We start from the raw sequence: 24,395 nt of genomic DNA on the forward strand, positions 1-24,395 counted from the left end.
GGATACGAGCGCTCCCCATAGAAATGAATGGGCTGCTTCTTTCACTCCGTGCAGTCCCATTGAAGTGAATGGGGAGTGCCGGCGTATACGGCAAGCTCTGCTCATGCCGGAGCGTACACGCCGGCACTTCCCATTCACTTCAATGGGACTGCACGGAGTGAAAGAAGCAGCCCATTCATTTCTATGGGGAGCGCTCGTATCCCCGCTCCCATAGAAATGAATGGAGCTGCTTTAGACGCCGCTTATTCTGAACGTGTTTTACGTTCAGAATAAGCTAGCGTTTACTCAGTGTGAATTCACCCTTAGGCCTTGGAGTGACCCAGCCAGTCTCCACACCTTCATCCCATAGAAAACTTATGGAGGGAGCTGAAGATCCGAGTTGACAAGCGACAGCCTCAAATTCCTAATGGTTTAGAGATGATCTGCAAAGAGCAGTGGACCAAAATACCTCCTGACATGTCTGACATGTGCGCAACCCTCATCATCAAGTACTAAAACCTCTGACTGCTGAGCGCGCCAACAAGGGTTTTACCACCAAGTATTAAGTCTTGTTTGCCAGAGGGATCAAATACATATTTCTCTCTGCAAAATGCAAATTAATCTACCCTTAAAATTATAGACTGTTCATGTCTTTGTCAGAGGAAAAACGTGCAAAATCAGCAAGGGTCACATACTTATTTCCTTCATAATTATTTCCTAAACGTCACACGCAGACAACTCGGCTACGTAAAAAGTCACACACAGACGGCTCCGCTACATACACGTCACACACAGACAGCTCGGCTACGTACAAGTCACACACAGACGGCTCCGCGACATACACGTCACACACAGACAGCTCTACAGAGACCTCTAATATCTGGTCAAGTGATTCTCTGACTCCTCCCACACGGTGACATCATCACAGGTCCTTTAGCTCACTAGGATTTAGTACAAATACAAAAGTGCTTTATTAGCGTTACCAAAGAATAAGATGTTTGTTGTTGCCAAAGCAAAGTAGGTTGGGGGTGGTGGAGGGGGGTGGGTACGGGGTCCGTGGGTTGGGGGTTTGAGTGTCCTCGTTCTTGTTTGGGGCGTGTAGGTGTCGGTGAGTATGGGGTAGACAGGTGATGGGGGCGGCTTAGGGGAGGGGGGGTTAATAGTCCATGCGTCTCATTTTCCTCTTGTTTGGTGGCAGCTGGACAGATATTGGGCAGCGATCTCCACAGTGGCCTCTTCTTCTCCCAGTAGAGTTTCCTCTTCTCCTCTGCAGATGTGAAGTCTGGGATGTATCTTCTGCACAGATGAAGCGATAACAGCAGGACCTGATCATGTGACTCCTTGACTGCTCCCACACCTATGACATCATCACAGGTCCTGTGAGCAGACGGATGCTGTACCCGAGGAGGTAAGTGCTCGCTCCCAGCCCTTCTCATACATTCAGTCATCCTCCTCGTGGCCCCCACACACTATATTGTCCTCCTCGTGGCACCCACACACTATAATGTCCTCCCTGTGGCTCCCACACACTATAATGTCCTCCCTGTGGCCCCCACACACTATAATGTCCTCCTTGTGGCCCCCACACACTATAATGTCCTCCTCGTGGCCCCCACAAACTATAATGTCCTCCTCGTGGCCCCCACACACTATAATGTCCTCCTCGTGGCCCCCACACACTATAATGTCCTCCTTGTGGCCCCCCCACACTATAACGTCCTCCTCGTGGCCCCACACACTATAATGTCCTCCTCGTAGCCCCCACACACTATAATGCCCTCCTTGTGGCCCCCACACACTATAATGTCCTCCTCGTGGTCCTGTTGGAGGTTACAATAGACCTGAGACTGGGCAGGAGATTCCCCTTCCAGCAATGACCCTAAACCTCCAGCCCGAGCTCCAGTGAATGGTTTCGTTCACAGAATATTCCGCTCTTAGAACGGCCCAGTCAAAGTCCAGACCTAAATCTCATTGAGCATCTGTGGCAAGACATGAAAATTGCTGTTCACAGACGCTCCATCCAATCTGGCTGCAAAGAAGAAGAAGGGGCAGAAATCTCATCTCTAGATGTGCAAAGCTGGTAGAGACCGAGCCCAAAAGACTTGTAGCTGGAATTGTAGCCAAAGTATTGCTATTGGGGGCTGAAGACTTTTACAAGCCCCTGTATCGGTGTTAGATCTCTGGATGGAACATTCTCCGGGACACTCATTCCTCTCATGTCCCTACAGCGGGGCCCATTCTCTACGTCCTCTATACCATCATGTAAGATTCTGCTCATTTCAGTAAGTCACAAACCTACAGATTCCCGTTGGCCACTTTCTCCTCTGCATTAGTCACTTGTTGTTGCACGTTGCGTACTAGGCTGTAATACTTCCTCTTCTGTCAGGGTCAGGGAGGACTGTACAGTTAGTTCCAGTGTGCTGGTAATATCAGGGGCCGAGTGTCTTCACCTCTATGGCCAGTAGATTGTAGTCCAGACAGACATGTGGGAGATCTATCTGTGACAGTTGTGGCTGTTCCAAGAGATCGATGGACGAACCATCACTTGTTGTGACTGAAGCTGCAGGGAAAGTCAGTGTCATCTGTACAAGTGTCAGCTCCGTATCTTTGGCCTCTTCCTCACCTTCTTGAGGGTTTCTTCCCCTCCTTAGTAGGTAGCACGGCTCATTCTACTAGAGCTGCTGGAGCCTCCTGGGCTGTTCGGCATCAGGTTTTGGTTCTTCCAGATCCAATTTGTGTTGCAACACCCCGGGCAGCACCAAACACCCCTCAGCCAGTACGCTTGAGGCTGGTCAAATACTCCCAATGAGAGAGGCAACACGGTGGCTCAGAGGTTAGCACTACAGCCTTGCAGTGCTGGAGTCCTGGGTTCGAATCCTGCCAGGAACAACATCTGTAAGGAATTTGTATGTTCTTCCCGTGTTTGCGTGGATTTCCTCCCATTCCACAAAGATATACTATTAGGAAAAAAATGTACATTGTGATCCCTATAAGGGGCTAACAATCTACATTAAAAAAAACAAAAAACTCCCAATGAGATTCTGTTCAGCCTATCACACACCTTATATACCCACCAAGCCGGCCCACAACAAGTCACTTCCTTCCTGATCTACACGCTGCCGACGTCAGAAGTAGGAGGTGGTGATAATAATGGGACTCAACTCTTCTATTTATTCCATGGGATTCCGTGTAGTGATTACATTGTCTCATCTTCTCTCCATTCAGGTTCCTACAATATAGAATCCTCTCAGGATCTTCTATATAAGAGAATATTCCTGATTGATCCATCAAGGATGGAAAGAGACAGGAACAAGATGGCGGAAAGTCTATTAAATCTCACCCTAGAGATCATCTACCAGCTTACTGGAGAGGTGAGAGATTCTGATGATGTCATCATGACATCATTATTATCTATAGTAATAACAGATGATATGACTGGAGAGGTGATGGACTCTGGACATGTATGTAGTGAGATTTATTAATGTGTCTCCCCATATCCAGGATTACACAGTAGTGAAGAAGACCTCTAGTGGGCGCTGTCAGGCTCCTGTGTATGAAGGATATGGAGGAACCCTGAGCCCAATCCCGGGGCTTCCACCTCACCCCCTGATACAGGAGGAGATCAATGGACAGAAGATCCTAGAACTCACCCACAAGATGCTGGAGCTGCTGACTGGAGAGGTGACACTGCTGGGAATGCTGGGACATTATACAGTAACTGGAGGGGTCGGGGTGATGACTGTATCATTGTGTTGTCAGGTTCCTATAAGGTGTCAGGATGTCGCTGTCTATTTCTCCATGGAGGAGTGGGAGTATTTAGAAGGACACAAGGATCTGTACAAGGAGGTGATGATGGAGGACCAGCAGCCCCTCACATCAGCAGGTAATAGACATGACTATATACACATGGACTTCCATTATTTGTATGTACAGAATGAATTCAGTCCCTGTCTGTGTTTCCTACAGGTAGATCCAGTAAGAGGACAACACCGGAGAGATGTCCCAGTCCTCTTCTTCCACAGGATGATGATCAGGTAGATGGAGATATTCCCTATGATGTGTAGACGGGCTGTGAAGTCCTTGTGGTCAGTCTTGTTGTATCCAGCAGTATTATATGGTTATATACATGGGCGGTGTCATTGAGCCGCCATCTAATATGTTTATCCGGCTTCTCACAGACCTGCAGCTACTGTCAGGACATCTTTCATCTTCATGCGGATTAATGATCTAGAACATTCTCTGTGACTTCCCCATTTGTCCGGTGACTTTTACATTATTTGTTTCCCAGATTTTCCATCAGGATAAAGATGTGAGCGACATTAATGCTATATCTATGAGAATACAGGAAGAGCCCTATGTGAGTGGTGATGAGGAGTGTGAGGAGGACATTCCTACAGGGACCCGCCCAGGTGAGGAGTCACCACTATATAAAGCACAGAAGGGGCACTGATTCTCTTCATTCAGCGACGGCTATAACTTTATGTACAATCGTGAACCATCTTTTGTACTGGTGATCTGTCTGAGCCATCCTGTTCACCCTCATCCAACCTCTGCCCCATCACTTCCTAACAGATACACTTAGGGGCAGAAGGGTAACAATGTTCTGACCTTGTGACTTTCAGGCTCCAGATCTCACCGTTCACCACAACTTGGAATGTGAGTCTCCCATCATTTTATAGACAATCATCTTGGTTATCTCATACATAAATATGACTTGCAATACGTAACTGCATTGTTACTGTTTTGCTCCTAATAATCTCAATTTTAATTTACACTTAACAAAGGGAGCAAGGGCCTCCAAGATCAGGTCATTATCTACAGAACTGACATCCCATGTGGTTCGGAGTCATATTCAGCAGACTAATTGTTCACAAACCTCCTCCGCCCCCAACCCCAGACATATTGTAGCGTTTGTGAACGAAATTATGTTTTTAGAGCCATAGAATTACCATGTAATGCACTTTACATAATATGATTTTATATTTGTACTTTTCTCGTGGGCCCTGCCTAGCGCCCACTTCACCATTATTTTTCCCCTATACTGCTTGGTAACATGCGGGCGGAGTACTGCTGTAACAATTGAGCTTTAGGGTAAGTTCACACGGGGTTTTTTGGATTGGGACCTGAGGCGGAGGCGGGTAGCCGTGACTGAAAGCCGGTGCACTGTACTGACATCCAGCCGCACACTCCACTCCGGATTAGGCCCAATGAAAGGGCCTAGTCGGGAGGAGGGTGTGTCTTCAGGCCGAATCGCGAGGTGAAACAGCACCTCGCTTCTTTTTCACAAGCCGGATCCCGGAAAAAGCTCCTGAGCGTCTCCCATTGATTTCAATGGAAGCCGTCTTTTTAGTCAGGATTTTGAGGCGAATACGGCCTCAAAATCCTGACCAAAAAACTCTGTGTGAACTTACCCTCATTGTATCCAATATAATGCATCAGATTGTAGAGATGAACTAAGCCGTTCGTAAGTTAATTTTCAGAAAACTTTAGGTTCGGATGAACACAAAATAAGTGTTTTTCTTCTTTTGAGCCATTGCTACTTCTCATCCACAACCACCCTGGTGTCTCCATAAATATACGACCTACAGAGATTTCTCGCTTTTATTTATCTTCTTTCCTACTCTCATGTCAGAACTGAACACTTATAATTGCCTATCCAATGTTAATATTAATGTTCTGAAATCTGAATCCCTTCTCATTGGGTAGTGCAAGATAGTACATTCATTTTTATTATCTCACTTTCCGATATCCATTTGAGATCTTCCCTTCGCTCTCTTTTGGTACTAAGGAAAGAAATGTGTGGAGCGGCTCTCCTCGACCCATAGCAATACCATATTACCACACACCATGCCAGAGCAGTGGACTGGTGTAGACATGCCAGTAACAAGGATTAAGTAATGGTGTACAGGATGTTGCATCACAATTTATAGTGGACTCTCCTTCTGATGATACAAAATCCAAAAGGTAACTTTTGATGCATTCCATTAAATATAATACCGTCATAGATAGGTAAAACAAGAGGAAACATAATCGGCTTAGACCATAGACAGACCATGACACACAAAATGACAGACTAGGCCACCTGGTTAAAGCAAAAGAAACAAAAGAGACAACTCTGCAGGTGAGGGGTCACCACTATATAGAACAGACACATTTCTTTTTTAATTTATAAAAGTTTAAGCAATAAGAAAATCACAATAAAGTAAAGAGAAAAATTGGGACAGCAGATCCGCGATGAGTTCAGGCTGGGAAATCCAGCAGATGTGGTTTGGATTCTATTGTGTGTATGGGGTGTAATACAGTAAGATTTATGGCGTCCTACAGTATTATTCCACATAAGTGGCCATATTTAAGCAGCCATGGATTGTGTTCACCTCTACAGTGACCTAGAGCAGTGATGGCGTCTCCTGCCCCGCTTCATTACTAGTCACCATCACTGACCTCCGTCTCAGCACAGTGAATACTAATGAAGTAGGCCGCGCTGCCGTCGTTTGCTGCCTGTGCCACTGACTTCACTTCTTCACACAGTCTGAAGCGTCTCAGGCAGCGGCAGCTCAGTGGGGAATATACTTATAAGGTTATGTTATTCAATAATTGTAATATCAGTTTTCTTCTTCTCAGATGACTGTACCAGGAGCTCAGAGGAACATCTGATATCTTCAGATTATACAGCAGAGGATCATGGTATCACACAATATCCATATGAAGAGCATGTCATTACCCCAAATATACCCTCAGCCATTCAGGAGAAAGATCTTTCTTTTAATTCATCACAGTCTGTTAAACAAAATGAAAGATGTAGAAGAGGTGTTACACATCAGAGAACTCACACAGGGGAGAAGCCATATTCATGCCCAGAATGTGAGAAATGTTTTACTAAGAAATCAAATCTTGTTCAACATCAAAAGATTCACACAGGAGAGAAGACATATTTTTGCTCAGAATGTGGAAAATGGTTTAGGAAAAAATCAAATCTTGTTGATCATCTAAGAACTCACACAGGGGAGAAGCCATATTCATGCATGGAATGTGGGAAATGTTTTTCTTATCAATCACATGTTGTTCCACATCAGAGAATTCACACAGGAGAAAAGCCATATTCTTGTCCAGAATGTGGGAAATGTTTTACGAGTAATTCATGTTTTGTTAAACATCTGAGAATTCACACAGGAGAAAAGCCATATTCTTGTCCAGAATGTGGGAAATGTTTTACGAGTAATTCATGTTTTGTTAAACATCTGAGAATTCACACAGGAGAGAAGCCATATTCATGCCCAGAATGTGGGAAATGTTTTACAAGTAATTCACATCTTGTTGAACATCAGAGAACTCACACAGGAGAGAAGCCATATTCATGCCCAGAATGTGGGAAATATTTTACTCAGAAATCATGTCTTGTTAAACATCTGAGAAGTCACAGAGGTATGAAGCGGATTGTAAGTGGTTTTCAACCTTAAGTCATTTTCCCATCCAGGTAATAGCAAGGAACTTACATATACTGTTTTTTTAGGTTAAAACATTTATTTTAGTTTAATGCTATTTAAAGTTCTAATTAAGGCTGAGCTGTAATTTGTTTGCTGTTTCATAATGGACTGAGGTTATTTTTTTTATCTGGGATACCTATAATGGCATCTCAATTACATTCAGATATTGTTTCTTGGGACTGATTTTTCTGTACTTTTTTATTATTAGGAAACCATGTATACTGATCTAAGGGAATAAAGTCTATTATATCTATGTCTCATATCCTGCACCCACAGGTTCCCCTCTTGCTCACACGTTTTCTCCTCTCCTTCTCAGGAACTTCCTCCTTCTCTATAACACCGCACTATCCTGTACAATGCAGAACATCTCCACCCTACACAAGAGTCTGATCACATAGTCATGACATCATCAGAGGTAGCCCTCAATCACTATTATGGCCTTGTAGTCTTTACACACCACAATGTTCTCCTCGTTGACCCCACACAGTGTAATACAACCCCTGTTCCAATAAAGTTGGGATATTGTGTAAAACATAAATAAAACCAGAATACGATGATTTACAAATCCTTTTCAACCTATTTTCAATAGAATACACTACAAAGACAAGATATTTAATATTCAAACAAATTAACTGTATTTGCTTTTTGCTAATATTCACTGATTTTGAATTCAATATCTGCAATACGTTCCAAAAATGCTTGGACGGGGGCAACAGAAGACTAGGCTCGGGTCATGTTTACCGCTGTGTTACATCTCCTTTACTGTTAACAACACTCAATAAGTTGGAAAACTGAGGACATGAATTGTTGGAGCTTTGTAGATGGAATTCTTTACCATTTTTGCTTGGTGCACAACTTCAGTTTCGCAACAGTCCGGGGTCTCCATTGTCGTATTTCACGTTTCTTAATTCTCCGCACATTGTATATGGGATAGATGTCTGGATTGCAGGCAGTCCGGTCTAGTACCAGCACTCTCTTACTATGAAGCAACGCTGTTGTAACACCTGAAGAATGGGGCTTGGCATTGTCTTGCTGAAATAAGCAGGGACATCCCTGGAAAAGATGACGCCTGGATGGCAGCATAAGTTACTGCAAAACCTGTACGTGGCATTCGGCATTAATAGTGCCTTCACAGATGTGCAAATACCTATGTCATGGGCACCAACACACCCCTATAGCATCAGAAATGTGCCACAGGCACTAACACTCCCCATCTCCACCATACCATCAGAAATGCTGGCTTTTGCGCTGATAACAATCCGGACAGTCCATTTCCTCTTTGGCCCGGAGGACACGACATCCATGATTTCCAAAAACAATTTGAAATGTGGACTGGTCAGACCACAGGACATGTTTCTTCTTTTTGTTAGTCCATTTTAGATGAGTTCAGGCCTATAGAAGCCGGCGGTGTTTCTGGGTGTTGTTGATATACGGCTTTCCCATTGCATGGTAGAGCTTTATCTTGCACTTGTAGACGTAGCAACAAACTGTGTTCACTGACAATGGTTTTCTGAAGTGTTCTTGAGCTCATGTAATGGTAATATCTGTTACAGAATGATGTCGGTTTTTAATGCAGTGCTGCCTGAGGGATCGAAGATCATGGGCATTCAGTGTTGGTTTTCGGCCTTGCCGCTTTCTTGCAGAGATTTGTCCAGATTCTCTGAATCCTTAGATGATATTATGGCCTGTAGATGATGAAATCCCTAAATTCCTTGCAATTCTACATTGAGAGATGTTGTTCTTAAACTGTTGGACTATTTGCTCACGCAGTTGGTCACAAAGTGGTGAACCTCGCCCCATCCTTGCTTGTGAATGACTGAGCCTTTCGGGGAGGTTCCCTTTATACCCAATCATGACACTCACCTGTTTGCAGTTAACCTCTTCACCTCTGGAATGTCCAAACAGGTGTTTATTGAGCATTCCTCCACTTTCCCGTCGTTTTTGGACCGTGTCGCATCAAATTCAAAATGAGTGAATATTTGTAAAAGAAACAATAAAGTTTATTCGCTTGAACATTAAATATCTTGTGTCTGTAGTGTATTCAATAGAAAATAGGTGGAAAAAGATTTGTAAATCATCATATTCTGTTTCTTACACAATGTCCCAACTTCCTTAGAATTGGGGTTGTACTAACATACATGTAATGGGCAGGAGATAAATGCTGATAATGGTTCCTTAGTCTTTACTTACAGGTGCGGAAAAAACTTCAGAAAATGGCGCTTTAGCTTTGGGCTGAGTGTACAGCGCATGCGCAAGATTTCATTCACACCAACGGGACAATGAAACAAAGAAGAGGAGGAGAAGGACAGAGACTTAGCAGTGCTGAGCCAGTTCTGCTCAACTACACATCTGATGCACACTCGGCTCTACTACATCTGATGCACACTCGGCTCTGCTACATCAGATGTAGCAGAGCCGAGTGTGCATCAGATGTAGCAGAGCCGAGTGTGCATCAGATGTAGTAGAGCCGAGTGTGCACACTCGGCTCTGCTACATCAGATGTAGCACTTTTTATTCCCCCGGGTCTCCGATTATTATACTCTGGGTGTCCACAGTGGGACATAATAGTGTGTGCAGGGGCCACTAAGGGGCATAATACTGTGTGCAGGGGCCACTAAAGGGCATAATACTGTGTGCAGGGGCCACTAAGGGGCATAATATTGTGTGCAGGGGCCACTATGGGACATAATACTGTGTGCAGGGGCCACTAAGGGGCATAATACTGTGTGCAGGGGCCACTATGGGGGATAATACTGTGTGCAGGGGCCACTATGGGACATAATACTGTGTGCAGGGGCCACTATGGGACATAATACTGTGTGCAGGGGTCACTAAGGGGCATAATACTGTGTGCAGGGGCCACTTAGGGGCATAATACTGTGTGCAGGGGTCACTATGGGACATAATACTGTGTGCAGGGGCCACTAAGGGACATAGTACTGTGTGCAAGGACCACTAAGAGGTATAATAGTGTGTGCAGGGACCACTAAGGGGCATAATACTGTGTGCAGGGGCCACTAAGGGACATAGTACTGTGTGCAGGGGCCACTAAGGGGCATAATAGTGTGTGCAGGGGCCACTATGGGACATAATACTGTGTGCAGGGGCCACTAAGCGGCATAATACTGTGTGCAAGGACCACTAAGGGGCATAATAGTGTGCGCAGGGACCACTAAGGGGCATAATAGTGTGTGCAGGGGCGACTAAGGGACATAATAGAGTGCGCAGGAATGCGGAGGAGGGGGTCAGTCGAGGTCTTCGGCGTCGGTTGGGGGGGCCCATGTCAAAAGTTCGCCACGGGGCTATGTCATTCCTAGTTACGTCACTGAATGCAAACCCTGTATAAAATCGTTGAAAATATCAGGTGTTGGGAGGATATGGGGTGTCCCCTACCGAGGATGAAAACAATGTCCACAGGGGGTTTGTGATGTTAAGGATACAGGGATAGGTGTAGTTCCTCCTCTAGTCTCAGAGGGCCATCACGTTAACTACACATGGAACACAATCAGTATGAACATTTATGGGGTGAAGTTAACCACATCGCTTCATCATCCCCAAGGACAAAAGAGTCAGGAGATCAGGAGTGTAATGTATAGAAAGAGGAGACTCATACTGAGGAGTCCTAAAAGGCGGGTGGCCTGGAGGTTTTCAGGCCACCTCAATAACAAAGGGTATTACAAGGGTGTTGTCATATAATATAAAGTCTAAAGATACAGTCCTTGCTGGGTGATTCGATGATCTTGGGACTCTTGGTGTTACTGGAGCTCATTAATTTGGACATTGCACAGTAATATTGAGGTAAGTCATGTCCTCATGGGGGGTCTGTTCTCCATTTTCCATACAACCCTTGATGCCAGATTTGCAGGGGATTTCTGCTATGAGAATCTCAAGTGTGAATAGATCAAATGAGTGACTGGACGTTCTGGTTGTTGGTGAGACCTTGTCTTGGTTCAGTGGAAAGAAACAGGGAACTGAGCATGAGAGTCAGCTTGTCTAGTGTTGTTGGGGATGGAAGCGTGCTCGCCGTCCGCCATGTTAGGCTGCTGTAGCGGTGTAGGAGCTCCGGTAAGGAACCGCTAGATACCTCTTCTGGTGGGGGTCTGTGATCATCCCTGGGATCTCTGAGACATAAGAGTAGTGTAGAGTCACTGATCAGCTAATATTTGGGCAAAAAGCTCTAAAGGGACCTTTAGATTAACTGGAAAGCGCTTCCATTATTATGCCATCTCACTACATAACCCCACTGTATTAAGTAACTTCAAAATGGGAGGTCAGGATCTGAGGAACAGAGGAGGAAGGAGAACTTCTAATAATGAATTAATGAAGAGTGTGGAGGTGTAGAACAATGTGCTCAGGTCATATGATCGGCCGCCTAAACAGATGTGATTTTACAGTATGATGGAAGCTGTTGTAGTTTTTGCTATTAATGTGATTGTTTGGGGGTAGAACATTCCAGAGCACCAGTGCAGCTCAAGAAAAGTCTTGGAGATGAGAGTGGGAAGATAAAATAACAGAAGGTCCAAATCTAAGGGACCGTTCACAAGGCACAGCGCGCCGTTCATTTAGACACGTATACACGTGTCAGAGGGCGGCGCTTCAAAACAGAGGCCATTGATTTCAATGGGTGCCGACATACACGCGCTACCCATTGAAATCAATAGGTAAAAAAGCCTCTGATTGATTTCAATGTGTAGCGCGTGTATGTCGGCACCCATTGAAATCAATGGCCTCTGTTTTGAAGCGCCGCGCTCTGACACGTGTCTAAATGAGCGGCGCGCTACGCCGTGTGAACGGCCCCTTAGATCATTGACAGAACGTAGAGGACAGTTGGGGCAGTAGACAATGAAGAGGAAGATCGGTGACTCAAAACCGCACTGTATGGCTTCACTACTGTCACTGTATTTATACCCTGGACGTGCAGAAAGTATAAGCTGCCCAAGACAGACCTGGCACTAATTTACCATTATGTTATATCCAAATCTCCTTCTAGAAATTAGGATTCTGCTAATTCTCCTATGACAGTGACATTGAGTCTAAGGGGATGTTCTGATGCCTGGTTGCCAGAAATTTGTCTTGAGATCCCTTGTTTTGGGATACGTCAGACTTTTCTGCCCTATCGTAAGACTCCGAAGCTCCGTTTCTTTGTTCTATGTAATATCTCTATCTATAATATTCACTTCTAAAGAAACTTCCATCTGCTTCATCCACTAGAGAGCAAAACCAAATTTGTATAGTTTGTGTTAAGTTTTAACAATTTAAAAAAAAAGTCCAATAGATAAAAAAAATCTATTTGAGCCATCATATTTCCATACATATATGTTCTCATTTTATTTATTTGGATTTTTTTTTGCTATTGTGTCAGGGGGAGGGAACATTTTTGTAATCGATCGAATATCAGGCCGTTCGGGATATTCGATTACAATAGAATACAAGGCCGCAAACGCAGTAAAAATCCGTGTCCCCTCCCACCTTCCCATGCGCGTTTTTTGCACCAATAACTGTGCAGGGCAGGTGGGACAGGAACTACGACAACGGAGGCAGTGAAAAAAATCGGAAAAAGGAATTGGCGGCCGAAATCAGGTGACCTCCAATTTAGACGAATGGTGGATTTACCATTCGACTAATTTGGGACTGTGAACTATGTGACTGTGAGACAGGGACAGATATACAGGCAGGGTTAGCTCGGGATTACCTTTATTTAGGGGGGAATGTCACTCACCCAGCTCTTTGGGGGGGCTCTATCTTGTTGGGATCCCTGTCAGCTTGCGATATGCACGAGCTGACTTTTTCCCATAGGAATGAGTTGACCAGCGTTGATTGGCCGAATGCCATACGGCATTCGGCCAATCAACGCTGGTCAATGCATTCCTATGCCGAGATGAAGCAGAGCTGAAGCTGCTACACACACAGCTGTACCGATGTAGCAATTCGATGCAGCAGCGCTGAGTGTGTAGCAGGTCCAGCTCTGCTACATTGGACACTGCTACATCGCCAGCACTTAGGGTTGAGCCGATTTTGACATTTCAGGATTGTTTTTAAAATCCAATTTCCGATCATTCGGAGATTGGATTTTAAAAACGATCCTATTCACTACACAGCATGTAGTCCAAAAATTGTTGGACTCCACGCTGTGTAGTGATTAACCCTCCCCCTCCCCACCATTGTCCACTTACCAGCATAGCTGCAGCTCCCAGCTCTTCTTGGTCCGGTCCTCTGTCCACTTATCTTCAGAGTCTTCTGACGTCTCCCCACCCACACTCTCCAGCTGCACTAAGCCCCGCCTACTCCCTGCATCTCTACAATACTAGTCTAGGGAGGCGGGGTCCTCTGTTCTCTTCAGAGCGCCCTGCTTCCCTAGACTAGTATTGTAGAGATGCAGTTAGTAGGCGGGGCTTAGTAGGCGGGGCATCACTGACGTCTCCCCTCCCAGAACCCGCCCCCTCTCCCCGACTAGTATTATAGAGAAGGCGGGGAGACCCGCCCACACTCTCCTAAGCCCCGCCGTCTCTATAATACTAGTTGGGGGAGAGGGGGGCAGGGCGCTCTGAAGACCGGACAGAGAACCGGACCGGACCAGGAAGAGGAGCTGGGAGCTGCAGGTAAGTGGACAATGCTGGAGGGGAAGGGGGTTAATCCGATACTGCACACTCAGCTCAACTACTCTAGAGTTGAGCTGAGCACCCGGCCCGATGTAGCAGAGCTGGCAGATGTAGCAGTCTGATGCAGCAGACTAACACACTCAGCTCTGCTGCATTGGACTGCTAACATCCAGCTCTGCTACATCTCTGGTGTAGCAGCTCTGCACTACTCCCAACCATCCCTCCAGCTACTCCTCCTGTCACACACATCTCGTGTGTAGCAGAGCTCAGCACACACTCAGCTCTGCTACATCTCTACAACAGAGTGTAGAGATGTAGCAGAGCTGAGTGTGTGCTGAGCTCTGTTACACCAGAGATGTGTGTGACAGGAGGAATAGTTGGAGGGATGGTTGGGTGTAGCAGAGCTGAGCTCTGCTTCATCTCCGGTGTCCGGAGTAGCCGAACTAACCGCACGGCTAGCTCTGTTTTATCTCGCCATAGGAATGCATTGACCAGCGTTGATTGGCCAGTGTACAGCATTCGGCCAATCAACGCTGGTTCTGCCAGAGGAGGCGGAGTCTAAAATCGGACAAAAATGGAAACTGCTTGCATACCGCAAGCTGACAGGGGATCCCGACATAATAAAGGTACTTGATGCCCCCAGACATGCTTCCCCTGGTGTCCCAGTTGCTTTCCAGGGTGTTGGCATCATTTCCTGGGGTGTGATAGTGGACTTGGTGACTCTCCTGAGTTGAATGGTGGGATCCCCTGTAGCGAAGCATTTTCTCCCATAGATTATAATGAGGTTCGATATTCGTTCGAATAGTCGAATATTGAGCAGCTATTGTAAACGAATATCGAACCTCGAACATTTTACTGCTCGCTCATCTCTACTAATTAAAGACAAAGCGGCACAGGGTCGGACTGGCCCGCCGGAGCACCGGGGAATCCCCCGGTGGGCCCCGACTTAAAGTTTTCATTTTAACAATGCAGATGCATTGGTCGGGGCCCGATCGGGATGGCCAGGGGCCCCCAACCGGGTACCTGGCCAATGCATCTGTCTCCACACACGGGGCCCCTATTAGCTGATGCTGAAGCTGTATAGCATGTGCAGCTTCAGCCTCAGCTAACGGCCTCTCCCTTCACTTACCTGCCGCTGCTTTGCTGCTCTCCTGTGAGGTCTCACTTCCTCTCTCCCCCTCCCCCCTCCTCCTCACACTGAATGCTCTTACATAGCAGCGTGTGGGGAAGACAGGAGTCGTCTGCTGAGTTTGCTACTGCTGGAATAGGTGAGTAAATTCTTTTTGTAAAATCTGTATGTTTAATATGTATGCATGTGTACATTTGTGTAAAGTATGTGACTTGTATACTGTGTGACTACTGTATGTTTGTATACAGGTATGTGTGAGTATATACAGTATGCTATAATAATGTGTATGTATATATATGTGTGTATATATAGTATTCATACAAGTATATATGACTTATATATGGTATATGAATGTATATAAATGTATATGTGCTATAGTATTGTATATATGTGTGTATATATGATATATGTATAAGGCCTGGTTCACATCTGCGTTCGGTGATCTGTTTGGGGAGTCTGCATGGGAAACCCCCCCCCCCCCCCCCCGAACGGATTATCAAATGCATTAGCAAGCGGTGTGCAGTGAAAGTATGCGGACCCCATAGACTATAATAGGGTCCGTGTGCTTTCCACGCGGTGTCCGCACGAGTCATGTGGACAGGAAAGTAGATTGTGAAGTACTTTTCTGTCCGCATGTTCTTTGCGGACACTGCACAGAAAGCACATGGACCCCATTATAGTCTATGTGTGCTTTCACTGCATACCACTTGCTAATGCGTTCGGTAGTCTGTTTGGGAGGGTCCCCATGCAGACTCCCCGAATGGATTACTGAACGCAGATGTGAACCAGGCCTGAGTGTGTAGGTATATAGTGAGTGCAATCCCATCCACACATTGCAGAAAAACACACATGGCAGACACACTGCAATTTCCAAAACTGTTGCGGTTTTGGAAATCGCAGCATGTCACTTATATCTGCAGAAACACCTGCAGTTTCCCTATAGGTATAAGTCTAAGTTCACACGGGGATTTAGCCATGCTTCTAATATTGATGGTCTGTCCTTAGGATAGGCCATCAATATTACATATGCGATGATACAACAGCCTGGACCTCTGCAGATCAGCTTTTTCCAGGACACTTCAGCTAGGGGTAATGGTAATATTTCTAGGAGCCATGCTGTTCACTTGCCATACAGGCTGTAGCAGTAGGTATATGTACTGCACATGGTATAGTGCGTGAGTAGCATGGCTCCCAACATGTTATAACCTTTAACCACCCTGTCTCGGTACCGCTGATCTGCAGGGTCCTGGCGGTGGGCCCCTAGAAACAATTCCACTGGTGGGCCCTAGACACCCCAGTCCGACCCTGAAGCCGCACATTTACTAAAACTAATTAGTTGTCTCCTCATTGTATATATGTATATACTGCACTTGTATCACTGACATATTACACGGGGCCTAGTTACTATGTTCCTTTCCAGAATGTTCTCCTATGATCTCACTACTTAGAATATCTTACAGCCACCAATTCCAGCAGAAAGCTTGGATGAAGATTGTTTAAGAACTGCGAGGCCTAAATAATTTTTGTGGTCGGATGAGACAAAAATTGAGCTCTTTCGCATTATCTCAACTCTTCGTTTTTGGAGGAAGAGAAATGCTGGAACAATGGAGTGTCTCAAAAAATAGCACATTTAGGGTGAATTCATACTGAGTAAACGCTAGCTTATTCTGAACGTAAAACACGTTCAGAATAAGCGGCGTCTAAAGCAGCTCCATTCATTTCTATGGGAGCGGGGATACGAGCGCTCCCCATAGAAATGAATGGGCTGCTTCTTTCACTCCGTGCAGTCCCATTGAAGTGAATGGGGAGTGCCGGCGTATACGGCAAGCTCTGCTCATGCCGGAGCGTACACGCCGGCACTTCCCATTCACTTCAATGGGACTGCACGGAGTGAAAGAAGCAGCCCATTCATTTCTATGGGGAGCGCTCGTATCCCCGCTCCCATAGAAATGAATGGAGCTGCTTTAGACGCCGCTTATTCTGAACGTGTTTTACGTTCAGAATAAGCTAGCGTTTACTCAGTGTGAATTCACCCTTAGGCCTTGGAGTGACCCAGCCAGTCTCCACACCTTCATCCCATAGAAAACTTATGGAGGGAGCTGAAGATCCGAGTTGACAAGCGACAGCCTCAAATTCCTAATGGTTTAGAGATGATCTGCAAAGAGCAGTGGACCAAAATACCTCCTGACATGTCTGACATGTGCGCAACCCTCATCATCAAGTACTAAAACCTCTGACTGCTGAGCGCGCCAACAAGGGTTTTACCACCAAGTATTAAGTCTTGTTTGCCAGAGGGATCAAATACATATTTCTCTCTGCAAAATGCAAATTAATCTACCCTTAAAATTATAGACTGTTCATGTCTTTGTCAGAGGAAAAACGTGCAAAATCAGCAAGGGTCACATACTTATTTCCTTCATAATTATTTCCTAAACGTCACACGCAGACAACTCGGCTACGTAAAAAGTCACACACAGACGGCTCCGCTACATACACGTCACACACAGACAGCTCGGCTACGTACAAGTCACACACAGACGGCTCCGCGACATACACGTCACACACAGACAGCTCTACAGAGACCTCTAATATCTGGTCAAGTGATTCTCTGACTCCTCCCACACGGTGACATCATCACAGGTCCTTTAGCTCACTAGGATTTAGTACAAATACAAAAGTGCTTTATTAGCGTTACCAAAGAATAAGATGTTTGTTGTTGCCAAAGCAAAGTAGGTTGGGGGTGGTGGAGGGGGGTGGGTACGGGGTCCGTGGGTTGGGGGTTTGAGTGTCCTCGTTCTTGTTTGGGGCGTGTAGGTGTCGGTGAGTATGGGGTAGACAGGTGATGGGGGCGGCTTAGGGGAGGGGGGGTTAATAGTCCATGCGTCTCATTTTCCTCTTGTTTGGTGGCAGCTGGACAGATATTGGGCAGCGATCTCCACAGTGGCCTCTTCTTCTCCCAGTAGAGTTTCCTCTTCTCCTCTGCAGATGTGAAGTCTGGGATGTATCTTCTGCACAGATGAAGCGATAACAGCAGGACCTGATCATGTGACTCCTTGACTGCTCCCACACCTATGACATCATCACAGGTCCTGTGAGCAGACGGATGCTGTACCCGAGGAGGTAAGTGCTCGCTCCCAGCCCTTCTCATACATTCAGTCATCCTCCTCGTGGCCCCCACACACTATATTGTCCTCCTCGTGGCACCCACACACTATAATGTCCTCCCTGTGGCTCCCACACACTATAATGTCCTCCCTGTGGCCCCCACACACTATAATGTCCTCCTTGTGGCCCCCACACACTATAATGTCCTCCTCGTGGCCCCCACAAACTATAATGTCCTCCTCGTGGCCCCCACACACTATAATGTCCTCCTCGTGGCCCCCACACACTATAATGTCCTCCTTGTGGCCCCCCCACACTATAACGTCCTCCTCGTGGCCCCACACACTATAATGTCCTCCTCGTAGCCCCCACACACTATAATGCCCTCCTTGTGGCCCCCACACACTATAATGTCCTCCTCGTGGTCCTGTTGGAGGTTACAATAGACCTGAGACTGGGCAGGAGATTCCCCTTCCAGCAATGACCCTAAACCTCCAGCCCGAGCTCCAGTGAATGGTTTCGTTCACAGAATATTCCGCTCTTAGAACGGCCCAGTCAAAGTCCAGACCTAAATCTCATTGAGCATCTGTGGCAAGACATGAAAATTGCTGTTCACAGACGCTCCATCCAATCTGGCTGCAAAGAAGAAGAAGGGGCAGAAATCTCATCTCTAGATGTGCAAAGCTGGTAGAGACCGAGCCCAAAAGACTTGTAGCTGGAATTGTAGCCAAAGTATTGCTATTGGGGGCTGAAGACTTTTACAAGCCCCTGTATCGGTGTTAGATCTCTGGATGGAACATTCTCCGGGACACTCATTCCTCTCATGTCCCTACAGCGGGGCCCATTCTCTACGTCCTCTATACCATCATGTAAGATTCTGCTCATTTCAGTAAGTCACAAACCTACAGATTCCCGTTGGCCACTTTCTCCTCTGCATTAGTCACTTGTTGTTGCACGTTGCGTACTAGGCTGTAATACTTCCTCTTCTGTCAGGGTCAGGGAGGACTGTACAGTTAGTTCCAGTGTGCTGGTAATATCAGGGGCCGAGTGTCTTCACCTCTATGGCCAGTAGATTGTAGTCCAGACAGACATGTGGGAGATCTATCTGTGACAGTTGTGGCTGTTCCAAGAGATCGATGGACGAACCATCACTTGTTGTGACTGAAGCTGCAGGGAAAGTCAGTGTCATCTGTACAAGTGTCAGCTCCGTATCTTTGGCCTCTTCTTCACCTTCTTGAGGGTTTCTTCCCCTCCTTAGTGGGTAGCACGGCTCATTCTACTAGAGCTGCTGGAGCCTCCTGGGCTGTTCGGCATCAGGTTTTGGTTCTTCCAGATCCAATTTGTGTTGCAACACCCCGGGCAGCACCAAACACCCCTCAGCCAGTACGCTTGAGGCTGGTCAAATACTCCCAATGAGAGAGGCAACACGGTGGCTCAGAGGTTAGCACTACAGCCTTGCAGTGCTGGAGTCCTGGGTTCGAATCCTGCCAGGAACAACATCTGTAAGGAATTTGTATGTTCTTCCCGTGTTTGCGTGGATTTCCTCCCATTCCACAAAGATATACTATTAGGAAAAAAATGTACATTGTGATCCCTATAAGGGGCTAACAATCTACATTAAAAAAAACAAAAAACTCCCAATGAGATTCTGTTCAGCCTATCACACACCTTATATACCCACCAAGCCGGCCCACAACAAGTCACTTCCTTCCTGATCTACACGCTGCCGACGTCAGAAGTAGGAGGTGGTGATAATAATGGGACTCAACTCTTCTATTTATTCCATGGGATTCCGTGTAGTGATTACATTGTCTCATCTTCTCTCCATTCAGGTTCCTACAATATAGAATCCTCTCAGGATCTTCTATATAAGAGAATATTCCTGATTGATCCATCAAGGATGGAAAGAGACAGGAACAAGATGGCGGAAAGTCTATTAAATCTCACCCTAGAGATCATCTACCAGCTTACTGGAGAGGTGAGAGATTCTGATGATGTCATCATGACATCATTATTATCTATAGTAATAACAGATGATATGACTGGAGAGGTGATGGACTCTGGACATGTATGTAGTGAGATTTATTAATGTGTCTCCCCATATCCAGGATTACACAGTAGTGAAGAAGACCTCTAGTGGGCGCTGTCAGGCTCCTGTGTATGAAGGATATGGAGGAACCCTGAGCCCAATCCCGGGGCTTCCACCTCACCCCCTGATACAGGAGGAGATCAATGGACAGAAGATCCTAGAACTCACCCACAAGATGCTGGAGCTGCTGACTGGAGAGGTGACACTGCTGGGAATGCTGGGACATTATACAGTAACTGGAGGGGTCGGGGTGATGACTGTATCATTGTGTTGTCAGGTTCCTATAAGGTGTCAGGATGTCGCTGTCTATTTCTCCATGGAGGAGTGGGAGTATTTAGAAGGACACAAGGATCTGTACAAGGAGGTGATGATGGAGGACCAGCAGCCCCTCACATCAGCAGGTAATAGACATGACTATATACACATGGACTTCCATTATTTGTATGTACAGAATGAATTCAGTCCCTGTCTGTGTTTCCTACAGGTAGATCCAGTAAGAGGACAACACCGGAGAGATGTCCCAGTCCTCTTCTTCCACAGGATGATGATCAGGTAGATGGAGATATTCCCTATGATGTGTAGACGGGCTGTGAAGTCCTTGTGGTCAGTCTTGTTGTATCCAGCAGTATTATATGGTTATATACATGGGCGGTGTCATTGAGCCGCCATCTAATATGTTTATCCGGCTTCTCACAGACCTGCAGCTACTGTCAGGACATCTTTCATCTTCATGCGGATTAATGATCTAGAACATTCTCTGTGACTTCCCCATTTGTCCGGTGACTTTTACATTATTTGTTTCCCAGATTTTCCATCAGGATAAAGATGTGAGCGACATTAATGCTATATCTATGAGAATACAGGAAGAGCCCTATGTGAGTGGTGATGAGGAGTGTGAGGAGGACATTCCTACAGGGACCCGCCCAGGTGAGGAGTCACCACTATATAAAGCACAGAAGGGGCACTGATTCTCTTCATTCAGCGACGGCTATAACTTTATGTACAATCGTGAACCATCTTTTGTACTGGTGATCTGTCTGAGCCATCCTGTTCACCCTCATCCAACCTCTGCCCCATCACTTCCTAACAGATACACTTAGGGGCAGAAGGGTAACAATGTTCTGACCTTGTGACTTTCAGGCTCCAGATCTCACCGTTCACCACAACTTGGAATGTGAGTCTCCCATCATTTTATAGACAATCATCTTGGTTATCTCATACATAAATATGACTTGCAATACGTAACTGCATTGTTACTGTTTTGCTCCTAATAATCTCAATTTTAATTTACACTTAACAAAGGGAGCAAGGGCCTCCAAGATCAGGTCATTATCTACAGAACTGACATCCCATGTGGTTCGGAGTCATATTCAGCAGACTAATTGTTCACAAACCTCCTCCGCCCCCAACCCCAGACATATTGTAGCGTTTGTGAACGAAATTATGTTTTTAGAGCCATAGAATTACCATGTAATGCACTTTACATAATATGATTTTATATTTGTACTTTTCTCGTGGGCCCTGCCTAGCGCCCACTTCACCATTATTTTTCCCCTATACTGCTTGGTAACATGCGGGCGGAGTACTGCTGTAACAATTGAGCTTTAGGGTAAGTTCACACGGGGTTTTTTGGATTGGGACCTGAGGCGGAGGCGGGTAGCCGTGACTGAAAGCCGGTGCACTGTACTGACATCCAGCCGCACACTCCACTCCGGATTAGGCCCAATGAAAGGGCCTAGTCGGGAGGAGGGTGTGTCTTCAGGCCGAATCGCGAGGTGAAACAGCACCTCGCTTCTTTTTCACAAGCCGGATCCCGGAAAAAGCTCCTGAGCGTCTCCCATTGATTTCAATGGAAGCCGTCTTTTTAGTCAGGATTTTGAGGCGAATACGGCCTCAAAATCCTGACCAAAAAACTCTGTGTGAACTTACCCTCATTGTATCCAATATAATGCATCAGATTGTAGAGATGAACTAAGCCGTTCGTAAGTTAATTTTCAGAAAACTTTAGGTTCGGATGAACACAAAATAAGTGTTTTTCTTCTTTTGAGCCATTGCTACTTCTCATCCACAACCACCCTGGTGTCTCCATAAATATACGACCTACAGAGATTTCTCGCTTTTATTTATCTTCTTTCCTACTCTCATGTCAGAACTGAACACTTATAATTGCCTATCCAATGTTAATATTAATGTTCTGAAATCTGAATCCCTTCTCATTGGGTAGTGCAAGATAGTACATTCATTTTTATTATCTCACTTTCCGATATCCATTTGAGATCTTCCCTTCGCTCTCTTTTGGTACTAAGGAAAGAAATGTGTGGAGCGGCTCTCCTCGACCCATAGCAATACCATATTACCACACACCATGCCAGAGCAGTGGACTGGTGTAGACATGCCAGTAACAAGGATTAAGTAATGGTGTACAGGATGTTGCATCACAATTTATAGTGGACTCTCCTTCTGATGATACAAAATCCAAAAGGTAACTTTTGATGCATTCCATTAAATATAATACCGTCATAGATAGGTAAAACAAGAGGAAACATAATCGGCTTAGACCATAGACAGACCATGACACACAAAATGACAGACTAGGCCACCTGGTTAAAGCAAAAGAAACAAAAGAGACAACTCTGCAGGTGAGGGGTCACCACTATATAGAACAGACACATTTCTTTTTTAATTTATAAAAGTTTAAGCAATAAGAAAATCACAATAAAGTAAAGAGAAAAATTGGGACAGCAGATCCGCGATGAGTTCAGGCTGGGAAATCCAGCAGATGTGGTTTGGATTCTATTGTGTGTATGGGGTGTAATACAGTAAGATTTATGGCGTCCTACAGTATTATTCCACATAAGTGGCCATATTTAAGCAGCCATGGATTGTGTTCACCTCTACAGTGACCTAGAGCAGTGATGGCGTCTCCTGCCCCGCTTCATTACTAGTCACCATCACTGACCTCCGTCTCAGCACAGTGAATACTAATGAAGTAGGCCGCGCTGCCGTCGTTTGCTGCCTGTGCCACTGACTTCACTTCTTCACACAGTCTGAAGCGTCTCAGGCAGCGGCAGCTCAGTTAGGAATATACCTATAAGGTTATGTTATTCAATAATTGTAATATCAGTTTTCTTCTTCTCAGATGACTGTACCAGGAGCTCAGAGGAACATCTGATATCTTCAGATTATACAGCAGAGGATCATGGTATCACACAATATCCATATGAAGAGCATGTCATTACCCCAAATATACCCTCAGCCATTCAGGAGAAAGATCTTTCTTCTAATTCATCACAGTCTGTTAAACAAAATGAAAGATGTAGAAGAGGTGTTACACATCAGAGAACTCACACAGGGGAGAAGCCATATTCATGCCCAGAATGTGAGAAATGTTTTACTAAGAAATCAAATCTTGTTCAACATCAAAAGATTCACACAGGAGAGAAGACATATTTTTGCTCAGAATGTGGAAAATGGTTTAGGAAAAAATCAAATCTTGTTGATCATCTAAGAACTCACACAGGAGAAAAGCCATATTCTTGTCCAGAATGTGGGAAATGTTTTACGAGTAATTCATATTTTGTTAAACATCTGAGAATTCACACAGGAGAGAAGCCATATTCATGCCCAGAATGTGGGAAATGTTTTACGCGTAATTCATATCTTGTTGAACATGAGAGAACTCACACAGGGGAGAAGCCGTATTCATGCCCAGAATGTGGGAAATATTTTATTCAGAAATCATGTCTTGTTCAACATCTGAGAAGTCACAGAGGTATGAAGCGGATTGTAAGTGGTTTTCAACCTTAAGTCATTTTCCCATCCAGGTATTAGCAAGGAACTTACATATACTGTTTTTTTTTAGGTTAAAATATTTATTTTAGTTTAATGCTATTTAAAGTTCTAATTAAGGCTGAGCTGTAATTTGTTTGCTGTTTTATAATGGACTGAGGTTATTTTTTATCTGGGATACCTATAATGGCATCTCAATTACATTCAGATATTGTTTCTTG

The 24,395-nt window shown here is 45.3% G+C and overlaps 1 pseudogene; it reads left to right on the top strand.

Moving 5' to 3' along the window:
* Positions 1-24,395, top strand: part of LOC142189602 (uncharacterized) — a 243,420-nt pseudogene that overhangs the window by 42,310 nt on the left and 176,715 nt on the right.

This window comes from Leptodactylus fuscus, chromosome 1 (assembly GCF_031893055.1).
Source record: "Leptodactylus fuscus isolate aLepFus1 chromosome 1, aLepFus1.hap2, whole genome shotgun sequence".
Classification (NCBI taxonomy): domain Eukaryota; kingdom Metazoa; phylum Chordata; class Amphibia; order Anura; family Leptodactylidae; genus Leptodactylus; species Leptodactylus fuscus.